The sequence below is a fragment of the Arachis hypogaea genome, chromosome 13 (assembly GCF_003086295.3).
Source record: "Arachis hypogaea cultivar Tifrunner chromosome 13, arahy.Tifrunner.gnm2.J5K5, whole genome shotgun sequence".
Classification (NCBI taxonomy): Eukaryota; Viridiplantae; Streptophyta; class Magnoliopsida; order Fabales; family Fabaceae; genus Arachis; species Arachis hypogaea.
The window spans coordinates 42,237,126-42,248,992 of record NC_092048.1 but is presented as its reverse complement, the minus strand read 5'-3'; the positions used below and the strand labels follow the sequence as shown (position 1 = coordinate 42,248,992).

At 36.7% G+C, this 11,867-nt stretch overlaps 1 non-coding gene across 1 annotated transcript; it reads left to right on the top strand.

Moving 5' to 3' along the window:
- The first annotated feature begins 11,184 nt into the window (after positions 1-11,184).
- On the top strand, positions 11,185-11,292 carry LOC112738962 (small nucleolar RNA R71). Its single transcript, XR_003169908.1, has one exon. It is a non-coding gene; the product is annotated as a small nucleolar RNA R71 (small nucleolar RNA).
- The last annotated feature ends 575 nt before the right edge of the window (positions 11,293-11,867 follow it).

The following is an 11,867-nucleotide window of genomic DNA, read 5'->3' as shown; positions in this document are numbered from 1 at the left end:
ATGTTGGAGCTGTATGTGGGTATCCCCCACGACCGAGAGTACCCAAAGTTTTCTTTTAGTTGATTATTTATTTGAGAAGCAAGTTTTTGAAAAAAAATATATATTTACAGGTTTTTGAAAAAATAAAATATCAAATAAATTTTGAAGAAATTTTTTAAATTAATTTATAGTTTTTGAGACAAAAAAAATACTTAATAAATTACTAAATTAAAGAAATTAAAAGCTGGACTTACAGATTCTTGAAAAAATAATATATATTATATACTATTTATCTTTATGTCAGGAACTTATAAGTGTATTATTGCAATTCTTCAAAGTCTTGGTATTTTTTTCTTCAAAAACCTATAAAAAAAATTTATCACAATTTTTTCAAAGACTTATTTTAGTGGCATAAAATAATAATGTTTCAAAGCTATTTTTTCTCTTTTCTCCTACTTTAGTGGCATAAAAATCTATCTTGCTGCTGGTTGCATGTTACTTTTTCCTCCAATTACAATACTCCATTTGATGGCTCGAAAAAGAAAAGATTGGACTGAATAACTATTAGAAGTTAAAATTGCCACATCATCAATCATTGTGTGGGATTATCCTACTATTGATGTTTATACTTCATAGACGATATTTACTTTGATCACATCAATATTTATAAAGATTTAGTTGAACTCACAATTATTCAGTTATTAAAATTAAATTTTTATATCTTATTTGGCATGGAATGTTTGCTGATTCTCACTTTTATTTTTTATCTTTTTAACTAAAAGAGGTAACATATAAATATTATTTCAAATTTTCAACCATGACAAAAATAATTTTAAAAAATAAAAATGACAAAAAAAAAAAAACCTTCAAAAACTAAGTATTATTTTGAAAAAAAGAATACTATTCATTATTTTTATAAGTAGCATACAATTTATACATTTGATCAAATCTTTTTCAAGAAACATTTTAATAATTATTTAAAAAGTGCATCTAAGATAGTAAGGTAAAATTTTATTTCTAGACCCTGTTTTTCATTTATTTAATTTTTTGGTTATTTGCATAGAAACAAAATCATCAAAAGAAAAAATCATCGCTTGACACAAAAAAATCACCCAAATTTATGGATAGAAAAGTCTTATATTTATTTTTGCATCATACTTGCAAAAACTGCATTGAAATTTGAATTTTAAAGTCTTTTTGAAAGCGTAATTTTTATTTTTTATTATTTTTTATTATTTCTAAGTATTCAGATAATAATTTTCATTTAAAGAAAATGACATATTAGACTCCTGTATTTTGTTAAGAACATTTTTATAGAAGTTAGTCCTTCTGCTGTGTAGACACACAAAAAAAGAAGTCCTTCTTTTGTTTTTTTGTTTTTTTGTTTTTATTTTTTTTTAAATAAAGAATTAGAGCATCCCAAGAAATTGAAGAAAAGGATACTCTAGCGAGAAAAAAAACATGCAAATTTCTAAATAGACAATGTTTTCCACTACCAATTATTTACTGAAACAACACTTATTAGTTATTACAATATTAAGTTTGATGACTAACATTTTAATCAAACACCATAACGGGAAACGGGTATTTTTCTAATCTTTAACCTGTTTTCCAAATCAAAAAAAGGAAAAAGAATCTCATACCAAACCAGGACAAATAAAAAATGGGTTTTGTAACCTGCTCTTCTGCTCCTTCCTTAATTAATTTATAGAGGGAGTGTTTTTATCCTTTTTTTTCTTTTTAAAAAACAAAAGCAACAAAATTACAGTTTTTATTATTGTTCCATGAAACAGAAACGCCAATAAAAAGGAGCAAATCATAATCAACTAAAAATGAATGTAATACTTTGATGTTAATGGCAATGAGTTAGAAATTATATATACTTTTGTATCATATTTGTCTAAGTTTAAAGATTCTTTTGTCCTTTTCGTATATAAAGAAACAAAAATACTATGTAAACTATATCACCCACGTGAAAGAGTTAACTAATAAATATAAGAATAAATAGTCAATTTTGACATATGAAAGATTTTAATTTTAATAAAATAATATTTAAAAATATTAATAAAAAAATAATTTCTTAAAAAATATATTTTATTTGGTAAAATAATCTAAATATTATGTTAATAATTTATTTATTTAATTAATTGTTAAATTTTATATAAAAAACACTAATTTATTTTTATCTTTTTTTATAAAATTACAAATTTAAACATACACTTTCTCTCTACAATTTGTCTCTCTCATCATTATTATCTACCGCTATTTTTCATCCTTCACTCATTATTCCTATTTCAATGTGTATAACAGCACCTCTTTTTTGTTTGAAGATTTTTAAGTTCGTTGAGAATGAGGATTAAATCAAAACAATATAAGTGATAAATATTTTTTTAGATTATGCAACGAAATTGATAAATAAGAAACTATTTTTATTTTTGTTTTTTCTCACAGTAGAAGAATAAAATGAGAATGAAAGTTGTAGATTTTAGAGAAGAAGAAGAGTAACATCACGATATATTCTGATTCCACAACGAAGCATAATGTGATCTATATTTAGTTTTCACACAATAATGGTAGAATTTCTACTATAATCAAGATAGATTACAATCACCAATTTCAAGAGACTCACACTTTTATCAACCACCTAAATTATTCCAAATTTAGTAAATCACCTAGATGCTAACCCAACCTAGTTAAGGAGAACTAACTGCACTTTAACCCAACACACTTTCGAAATCAAAACACTCAAACAAATATATGTTAAATAGATTTTGTATATATGCACTACCCTTTTTGCTTTTTGTATCTCTCAAAATAAGCTTGAATCTAGACAAAAGAGAAATAAGAACACACTCAAAAATAAGAAAAATAATGACTGTTTTTATATGATCTTCAATATGCTCGAAAATAATTACGTATTTTCTTGATGGTTCATCAATATATAAAGTTTCATATCTCTTATTTAGTGTAGGAATAATTTTTCTTTTGATCAAGTTAACCTTTGTACTCTTTAAGAGTTGATTCCATTGACATTGAAGAGAAAAATGTTCTTTCTTTGTTCTCTAAATATTATATGCAGCATCTTTTCAATAATATAAAATCTGATTCTCTATACGTAGATGATGTAGAGGAGATTTTTCCTTTCTTAAATCAATTAGAATGTATAGCTGTTATCCAATCTCTTATTTTTGAAATGTATTAATCATAGTTATAAAAACCGGATCGAATTGGCCGGTTCAATCGAAAAACCGATGAACCGAATCCCTAATCGGTCCGGTTGAGTGATATGACCAGATAAGGAAGAGAACCGTTGAGAATCGGGTTGAACCGGCCAGTTTTGATGAAAACCAAAAAATCGGCAATTTCTGGTTAACCGAGCGGTTCGGAAGCACTTTTTTTTTTTTAAATTCATTTTCCAAAACGACGTCGTTTTGGTTTATAAAAAAAAAAAAAGAAATCGTATACGCTACGCACAGTACCCCCCCAAACCCCACTCCCAGCTTTCACTTTCCACTTTTCCCCCAACCCTAATCCCCTAATGGCTAACCCTCTCCGCCACCACCTCACCTCACTCTGTCACAGTGTCACTCACCCAGCCACTGCCGCCAGCCGCCCGCCGCCCGCCGTCGTCTTCTTCGTCTCACTGCCGGTTTGAACTCCGAAGTCTGAAGGTGAAGGAACTAAGGAAGTAGGAACAGCCGAACAGGACAGACCCGTGGCTGTCTCTCATCGCCAGCGTCGTCGCCCTTGCCGTTGCCGCGCTCTTCTGCTCTGTCAAACAGGTTAGCTCCAGTTCTCCTCTGTAGTCTGTTCTACACTTCTTGCTGTTACAATGTTATGACTTATGAATAATGTTGTTCACTTGTTCTGCACTTCTCCTCTGTTCTCCAGCAACCTTAAATTGCACTTCTCCTATGTTATTCTATTCTGTATTGAAAACTTAAAATTTCTGGGATGAATATGCTTGTTGAAAGCTTGAATCTATGAAATATGAATTATGTTGTTTTGTTGATTTGTTCTGTGCTGAATATGCTTGTTGAAAACATGAAAACTTGTTGTTTTGTTGATTTGTTATGGGATGAATATGCTTGTTGACTAATGCTTGAAACCGAGGTGTTGAATATGCTTGTTGAATATGAATAATGTTAATCTAATGTTGTTCTGTTATGAATATGCTTGTGCTGTAAATATTTAAGATTGCTGTGAATAATGTAACTATTTAAGATTGCTGTGAATTTAACTATTTAAGCCTTTAAAGTTGCTGTCTTGTTGAATAGGGAATAGGAATTAAGGAATTTAGGATTGCTATTGTTTTATACTTTTGCTGTTTTGCTACTCCATAATCCATATTCTTTTAGAATGGCTTATGCGAATATACCATCAGAAATACCATCTTCGCAAGAACAAGGATCAACTCCTGATGCATCAATCGGAACCCAAAAAAATAATAACAGAGCAAAAACTGATCCTGCATGGGGTCATTGTAAAGAAAATGTGGAGTCTGGAAAAACAATTCTGCTATGCATATATTGTGAGAAGCTTATTAGGGGTAGAGGAATTCATCGGTTTAAGCTTCATTTAGCTGGAAAAGGAGGAGATATTGAGTCTTGTCGAAAGGTGCCAGCTGCAGTGAGATACCAATTCCATCAAAGCATTGAAGAGCTTCGAAGCAAGAAAAGAAAAACTCAAGAACAATATGCAGAAAGTTATAATGCTTGTGATGATGTTTGGTGCACGAAATTATGATCATCAACAATGGCGCCAAAGGACTTGGAGCTCTTAAACGTGAATCACACTTTGTCACAATTCCGCACAACTAACCAGCAAGTGCACTGGGTCGTCCAAGTAATACCTTACGTGAGTAAGGGTCGATCCCACGGAGACTGTCGGCTTGAAGCAAGCTATGATCACCTTATAAATCTCAGTCAGGCGAATTCAGATGGTGATGGAGAATTGATAATTAAATAAAACATAAAATAAAGATAGAGATACTTATGTAATTCATTGGTAGGAATTTCAGATAAGCGTATGAAGATGCTTTGTTCCTCCTGAACCTCTGCTTTCCCATTGCCTTCTTCCAATCATTCATACTCCTTTTCCATGGCAAGCTTTATGTTGGGCATCACCGTTGTCAATGGCTACTTCCCGTCCTCTCAGTGAAAACGTTCCAAATGCGCTGTCACCGCACGGCTAATCATCTGTCGGTTCTCGATCATGTTGGAATAGGATCCATTGATCCTTTTGCATCTGTCACACGCCCAACAATCGCGAGTTTGAAGCTCGTCACAGTCATCCCTTCCCAGATCCTACTCAGAATATCACAGACAAGGTTTAGACGTTCCGGATCTCAGAAATGGCCGCCAATAATTCTAGCCTATACCACGAAGGTTCCAATCTTAGATTAGAAACCCAAGAGATACACATTCAAGCTTGTTTGCATGTAGAACGGAAGTGGTTGTCTGTCACGCGTTCATCGGTGAGAATGGTGATGAGTGTCACATAATCATCACATTCATCATGTTCTTGGGTGCGAATGAATATCTTGGAGAAGAAATAGACTTGAGTTGAATAGAAAAACAATAGTACTTTGTATTAATTCATGAAGAACAGCAGAGCTCCACACCTTAATCTATGGTGTGTAGAAACTCCACCGTTGAAAATACAAAAGTGATAATGGTGTAAGCATGGCCGAATGGCCAGCCTCCAAGGTCTAGGGACTAAACGTCCAAAGATGAAAATACAATAGTATAAGGTCCTATTTATAGAGAACTAGTAGCCTAGGGTTTACAGAAATTAGTAATTAATGCAGAAATCTTCTTCCGGACCCACTTGGTGTGTGCTTGGGCTGAGCATTGAAGCTTCCATGTGTAGAGACTTTTCTTGGAGTTAAACGCCAGCTTTTGTGCCAGTTTGGGCGTTTAACTCCAGCTTTTGTGCCAGTTCCGGCGTTAAACGCCAGAATTCTTAAGCTGACTTGGAACGCCTGTTTGGGCCATCAAATCTCGGACAAAGTATGGACTATTATATATTTCTGGAAAGCTCATGATATCTACTTTCCAACGCAATTGAGAGCGCGCCAATTGGGCTTTTTTAGCTCCAGAAAATCCACTTCGAGTGCAGGGAGGTCAGAATCCAACAGCATCTGCAGTCCTTTTTCAGCCTCTGAATCAGATTTTTGCTCAGGTCCCTCAATTTCAGCCAGAAAATACCTGAAATCACAGAAAAACACAAAAACTCATAGTAAAGTCCAGAAATGTGATTTTTAAATAAAAATTAATAAAAATATAATAAAAACTAATTCAAATATACTAAAAACATACTAAAAATAATGCCAAAAAGCGTATAAATTATCCGCTCATCACAACACCAAACTTAAATTGTTGCTTGTCCCCAAGCAACTGAAAATCAAATAGGATAAAAAAGAGAGAATATACAATGAATTCCAAAAACATCTATGAAGATCAATATTAATTAGATGAGCGGAGCTTTTAGCTTTTTGCTTCTGAACAGTTTTGGCATCTCACTTTATCCTTTGAAGTTCAGAATGATTGGCTTCTATAGGAACTCAGAATCCAGATAGTGTTATTGATTCTCCTAGTTAAGTATGTTGATTCTTGAACACGGCTACTTTATGAGTCTTGGTCGTGACCCAAAGCATTTTGTTTTCCAGTATTACCACCGGATACATAAATGCCACAGACACATAACTGGGTGAACCTTTTCAGATTGTGACTCAGCTTTGCTAGAGTCCCTAATTAGAGGTGTCCAGAGCTCTTAAGCACACTCATTTTGCTTTTGGACCACGACTTTAACCGCTCAGTCTCAAGTTTTCACTTGACACCTTCACGCCACAAGCACATGGTTAAGGACAGCTTGGTTTAGCCGCTTAGGCCAGGATTTTATTCCTATGGGCCCTCCTATCCACTGATGCTCAAAGCCTTGGATCCTTTTTATCACCCTTGCCTTTTGGTTTAAAGGGGTATTGGCTTTTTCTGCTTGCTTTTCTTTTTTCTTTCTTTTTTCTTTTCTCTTCTTTTTTTTTTCGCATATATCCTTTTTTCTGCAAGCTTTTCACTGCTTTTTCTTGCTTCAAGAATCAATTTTATGATTTTTCAGATTATCAAATAATATTTCTCCTTTTCCCATTATTCTTTCAAGAGCCAACAATTTTAACATTCATGAATCAGCAATATCAAAAATATGCACTGTTCAAGCATTCATTCAGAAAGACAAAAGTATTGCCACCACATCAGAATAATTAAACTATTTTAAAATTTGAAATTCATGCACTTCTTTTCCTTTTCAATTAAAACACTCTTTATTTAAGAAAGGTGATGGATTTATTTTCATAGCTTTAAGGCATAGACACTTAGACACTAGTGATCATGTAATAAAGAGACAAACATAAATAGACATAAGGCATAATTTTTGAAAAACAGAAAATAAAGAGCAAGGAAATTAAAGAACGGGTCCACCTTAGTGATGGCGGCTTGTTCTTCCTCTTGAAGATCTTATGGAGTGTTTGAGCTCCTCAATGTCTCTTCCTTGCCTTTGTTGCTCCTCTCTCATGGTTCTTTGGTCTTCTCTAATTTCATGGAGGAGGATGGAATGCTCTTGGTGCTCCACCCTTAGTTGTCCCATGTTGGAACTTAATTCTCCTAGGGAGGTGTTGATTTGCTCCTAATAGTTTTGTGGAGGAAATTACATCCCTTGAGGCATCTCAGGGATTTCATGATGAGGAAATTCCTCATGCTCTTGGTGAGGTTCTCTCATTTTCTCCATCCTTTTCTTAGTGATGGCCTTGTCCTCATCAATGAGAATGTCTCCCTCTATGTCAATTCCAACTGAATTGCAGAGGTGACAAATGAGGTGAGGGAAGGCTAACCTTGCCACAGTAGAGGACTTGTCCGCCACCTTGTAGAGTTCTTGGGATATAACCTCATGAACTTCTACTTCCTCTCTAATCATGATGCTATGAATCATGATAGCCCGATCTATAGTAACTTCAGACCGGTTGTTAGTGGGAATGATTGAGCGTTGGATAAACTCCAACCATCCCCTAGCCACGGGCTTGAGGTCATGCCTTCTTAGTTGAACCAGCTTCCCTCTTGAATCTCTCTTCCATTGAGCGCCCTCTTCACAGATGTCCATGAGGACTTGGTCCAACCTTTGATCAAAGTTGACCCTTCTAGTGTATGGGTGTGCATCTCCTTGCATCATGGGCAAGTTGAATGCCAACCTTACATTTTTCGGACTAAAATCCAAGTATTTCCCTCAGACCATTGTAAGCCAGTTCTTAGGGTCCGGGTTCACACTTTGATCATGGTTCTTGGTGATCCATGCATTGGCATAGAACTCTTGAACCATTAAGATTTCGACTTGTTGAATGGGGTTGGTGAGAACTTCCCAACCTCTTCTTCGGATCTCATGTCGGATCTCCGGATATTCGCCCTTTTTGAGCTTAAAAGGGACCTCGGGGATCACCTTCTTCTTGGCCACAACTTCATAGAAGTGGTCTTGATGCACCCTTGAGAGGAATCTTTCCATCTCCCATGACTCGGAGGTAGAAGCTTTTGCCTTCCCTTTCCTCTTTCTAGAGGTTTCTCCGGCCTTTGGTGCCATTAATGATTATGGAAAAACAAAAAAAGCTTTAGCTTTTACCACACCAAACTTAGAAGGTTGCTCGTCCTCGAGCAAAAGAAGAAAGAAGAGAGTAGAAGAAGAAGAAATAGAGGAGATGGAGGGGGCTTTGTGTTTCGGCCAAGGGGATAGGTAGTGTGTATGTTGTGTGAAAATGAAGGAGTGAAGATGGGTTTATATAGGAGTGGAGAGGGGGGTATGGTTCGGCCATTATGGGTGGGTTTGGGTGGAAAAGTGGTTTGAATTTGAATGGTGAGGTAGCTGGGATTTTATGAAGGATGGATGTGAGTGGTGAAGAGAATGGTGGAATTTGATAGGTGAGGGGTTTTTTTGGGGAAGAGGTATTGAGGTGATTGGTGAATGGGTGAAGAGAGAGAGAGATGAGGTAGGTGGGGATCCTGTGGGGTCCACAGATCTTGAGGTGTCAAGGATTTCTCATCCCTGCACCAAGTGGCGTGCAAAACACCCTTTTCTGCCAATCCTGGCGTTAAACGCCAGGTTGCTGCCCATTTCTGGCGTTTAACGCCAGCTTCTTGCCCATTCCTGGCATTAAACGCCAGTCTGGTGCCCATTTCTGTCGTTAAACGCTCAGAATAGTGCCAGACTGGGCGTTTAACGCCCATTCTGCTACCCTTACTGGCGTTTAGATGCCAGTAAGTTTCTCCTCTAGGGTGTTCTATTTTTCATTCTGTTTTTTCTTCTGTTTTTACTTTTTCAATTGTTTTTGTGACTTCACATGATCATCAACCTACAGAAAACATAAAATAACAAAAGAAAATAGAAATTTAACATAGATAATTAAAGATTGGGTTGCCTCCCAACAAGCGCTTCTTTAATGTCAATAGCTTGACAGTGGGCTCTCATGGAGCCTCACAGATGTTCAGAGCAATGTCGGAACCTCCCAACACCAAACTTAGAGTTTGAATGTGGGGGTTCAACACCAAACTTAAAGTTTGGTTATGGCCTCCCAACACCAAACTTATAGTTTGACTGTGGGGGCTCTGTTTGTCTCTGTATTGAGAGAAGCTCTTCATGCTTCCTCTCCATGGTTACAGAGGGATATCCTTGAGCTTTAAACACAAGGGAGTCTTCATTCACTTGAATGATCAATTCTCCTCTGTTAACATCAATCACAGCTTTTGCTGTGGCTAGGAAAGGTCTGCCAAGGATGATGGATTCATCCATACACTTTCCAGTCTCTAGGATTATGAAATCAGCAGGGATGTAATGGTCTTCAACCTTTACCAAGACATCCTCTACAAGTCCATAAGCCTGTTTCTTTGAATTGTCTGCCATCTCTAGTGAGATTCTAGCAGCTTGTACCTCAATGATCCCTAGCTTCTCCATTACAGAGAGAGGCATAAGGTTTATACTTGACCCTAGGTCACACAGAGCCTTCTCAAAGGTCATGGTGCCTATGGTACAAGGGATTAAGAATTTTCCAGGGTCTTGTCTCTTCAGAGATAATTTCTGCCTAGTCAAGTCATCCAGTTCTTTGATGAGCAATGGAGGTTCATCCTCTCAAGTCTCAGTACCAAATAACTTGGCATTTAGCTTCATGATTTCTCCAAGGTACTTAGCAACTTGCTCTTCAGTAACATCTTTATCCTCTTCAGAGGAAGAATACTCATCAAAGCTCATGAATGACAGAAGTAAATTCAATGGAATCTCTATGGTCTCTGTGTGAGCCTCAGATTCCCATGGTTCCTCATCAGGGAACTCCATGGAGGCCAGTGGACGTCCATTGAGGTCTTCTTTAGTGGAGATCACTGCCTCTTCCTCCTCTCCAGGTTCGGCCATGTGGGTTGTGGTTATGGCCTTACACTCTCTTTTTGGATTCTCTTCTGTATTGCTTGGGAGAGTACTAGGAGGGAGTTCAGTAATTTTCTTACTTAGCTGACCCACTTGTGCCTCCAAATTTCTAATGGAGGACCTTATTTCAGTCATGAAACTTTGAGTGGTTTTGATTAGATCAGAGACAATGGTTGCTAAGTCAGAGTGGCTTTGCTTAGAATTCTCTGTCTGTTGCTGAAAAGATGATGGAAAAGGCTTGCTATTGCTAAACCTGTTTCTTCCACCATTATTGTTGTTGAAACCTTGTTGAGGTCTCTATTGATCCTTCCATGAGAGATTTGGATGATTTCTCCATGAAGGATTGTAGGTGTTTCCATAGGGTTCTCCCATGTAATTCACCTCTTCTATTACTGGGTTCTCAGGATCATAAGCTTCTTCTTCAGAGGAAGCTTCCTTAGTACTGCCTGTTGCTGCTTGCATTCCAGACAGACTCTGAAAAATCATATTGACTTGTTGGGTCAATATTTTATTCTGAGCCAATATGGCATTCAGAGTATTAATCTCAAGAACTCCCTTCTTCTGAGTTGTCCCATTATTCACAGGATTCCTTTCAGAAGTGTACATGAATTGGTTATTTGCAACCATTTCAATGAGTTCCTGAGCTTCTGCAGGCGTCTTCTTCAGATGAAGAGATCCTCCAGCAGAGCTGTCCAATGACATCTTGGACAGTTCATGACCATCATAGAAGATTCCTATGATACTCCATTCTGAAAGCATGTCAGAAGGGCACCTTCTGATCAATTGCTTGTATCTTTCCCAAGCTTCATAGAGGGATTCACCTTCCTTCTGTCTGAAGGTTTGGACTTCCACTCTAAGCTTACTCAGTTTTTGAGGTGGAAAGAACTTTGCCAAGAAGGCATTGACTAGCTTTTCCCAAGAGTTCAGGTTTTCTTTAGGTTGTGAGTCCAACCATGTCCTAGCTCTGTCTCTTACAGCAAAGGGAAAAAGCATAAGCTTGTAGACCTCGGGATCAACCCCATTGGTCTTGACAGTGTCACAGATTTGCAAGAATTCAGCTAAGAACTGATGAGGATCTTCCAATGGAAGTCCATGAAACTTGCAATTCTGTTGCATTAGAGAAACTAATTGAGGCTTAAGCTCAAAGTTGTTTGCTCCAATGGCAGGGATTGAGATGCTTTTCCCATAGAAGTCGGGAGTAGGTGCAGTAAAGTCACCAAGAACCTTCCTTGCATTGTTGGCATTGTTGTTTTCGGCTGCCATAGCTTCTTCTTCCTTGAAAAGCTCTGTTAGGCCCTCTAGAGAGAATTGTGCTTTAGCTTCTCTTAGCTTTCTCTTCAAGGTCCTTTCAGGTTCAGGATCAGCTTGAACAAGTATGCCTTTATCTTTGCTCCTGCTCATATGAAAGAGAAGAGAACAAGAAAGTAGGGAATCCT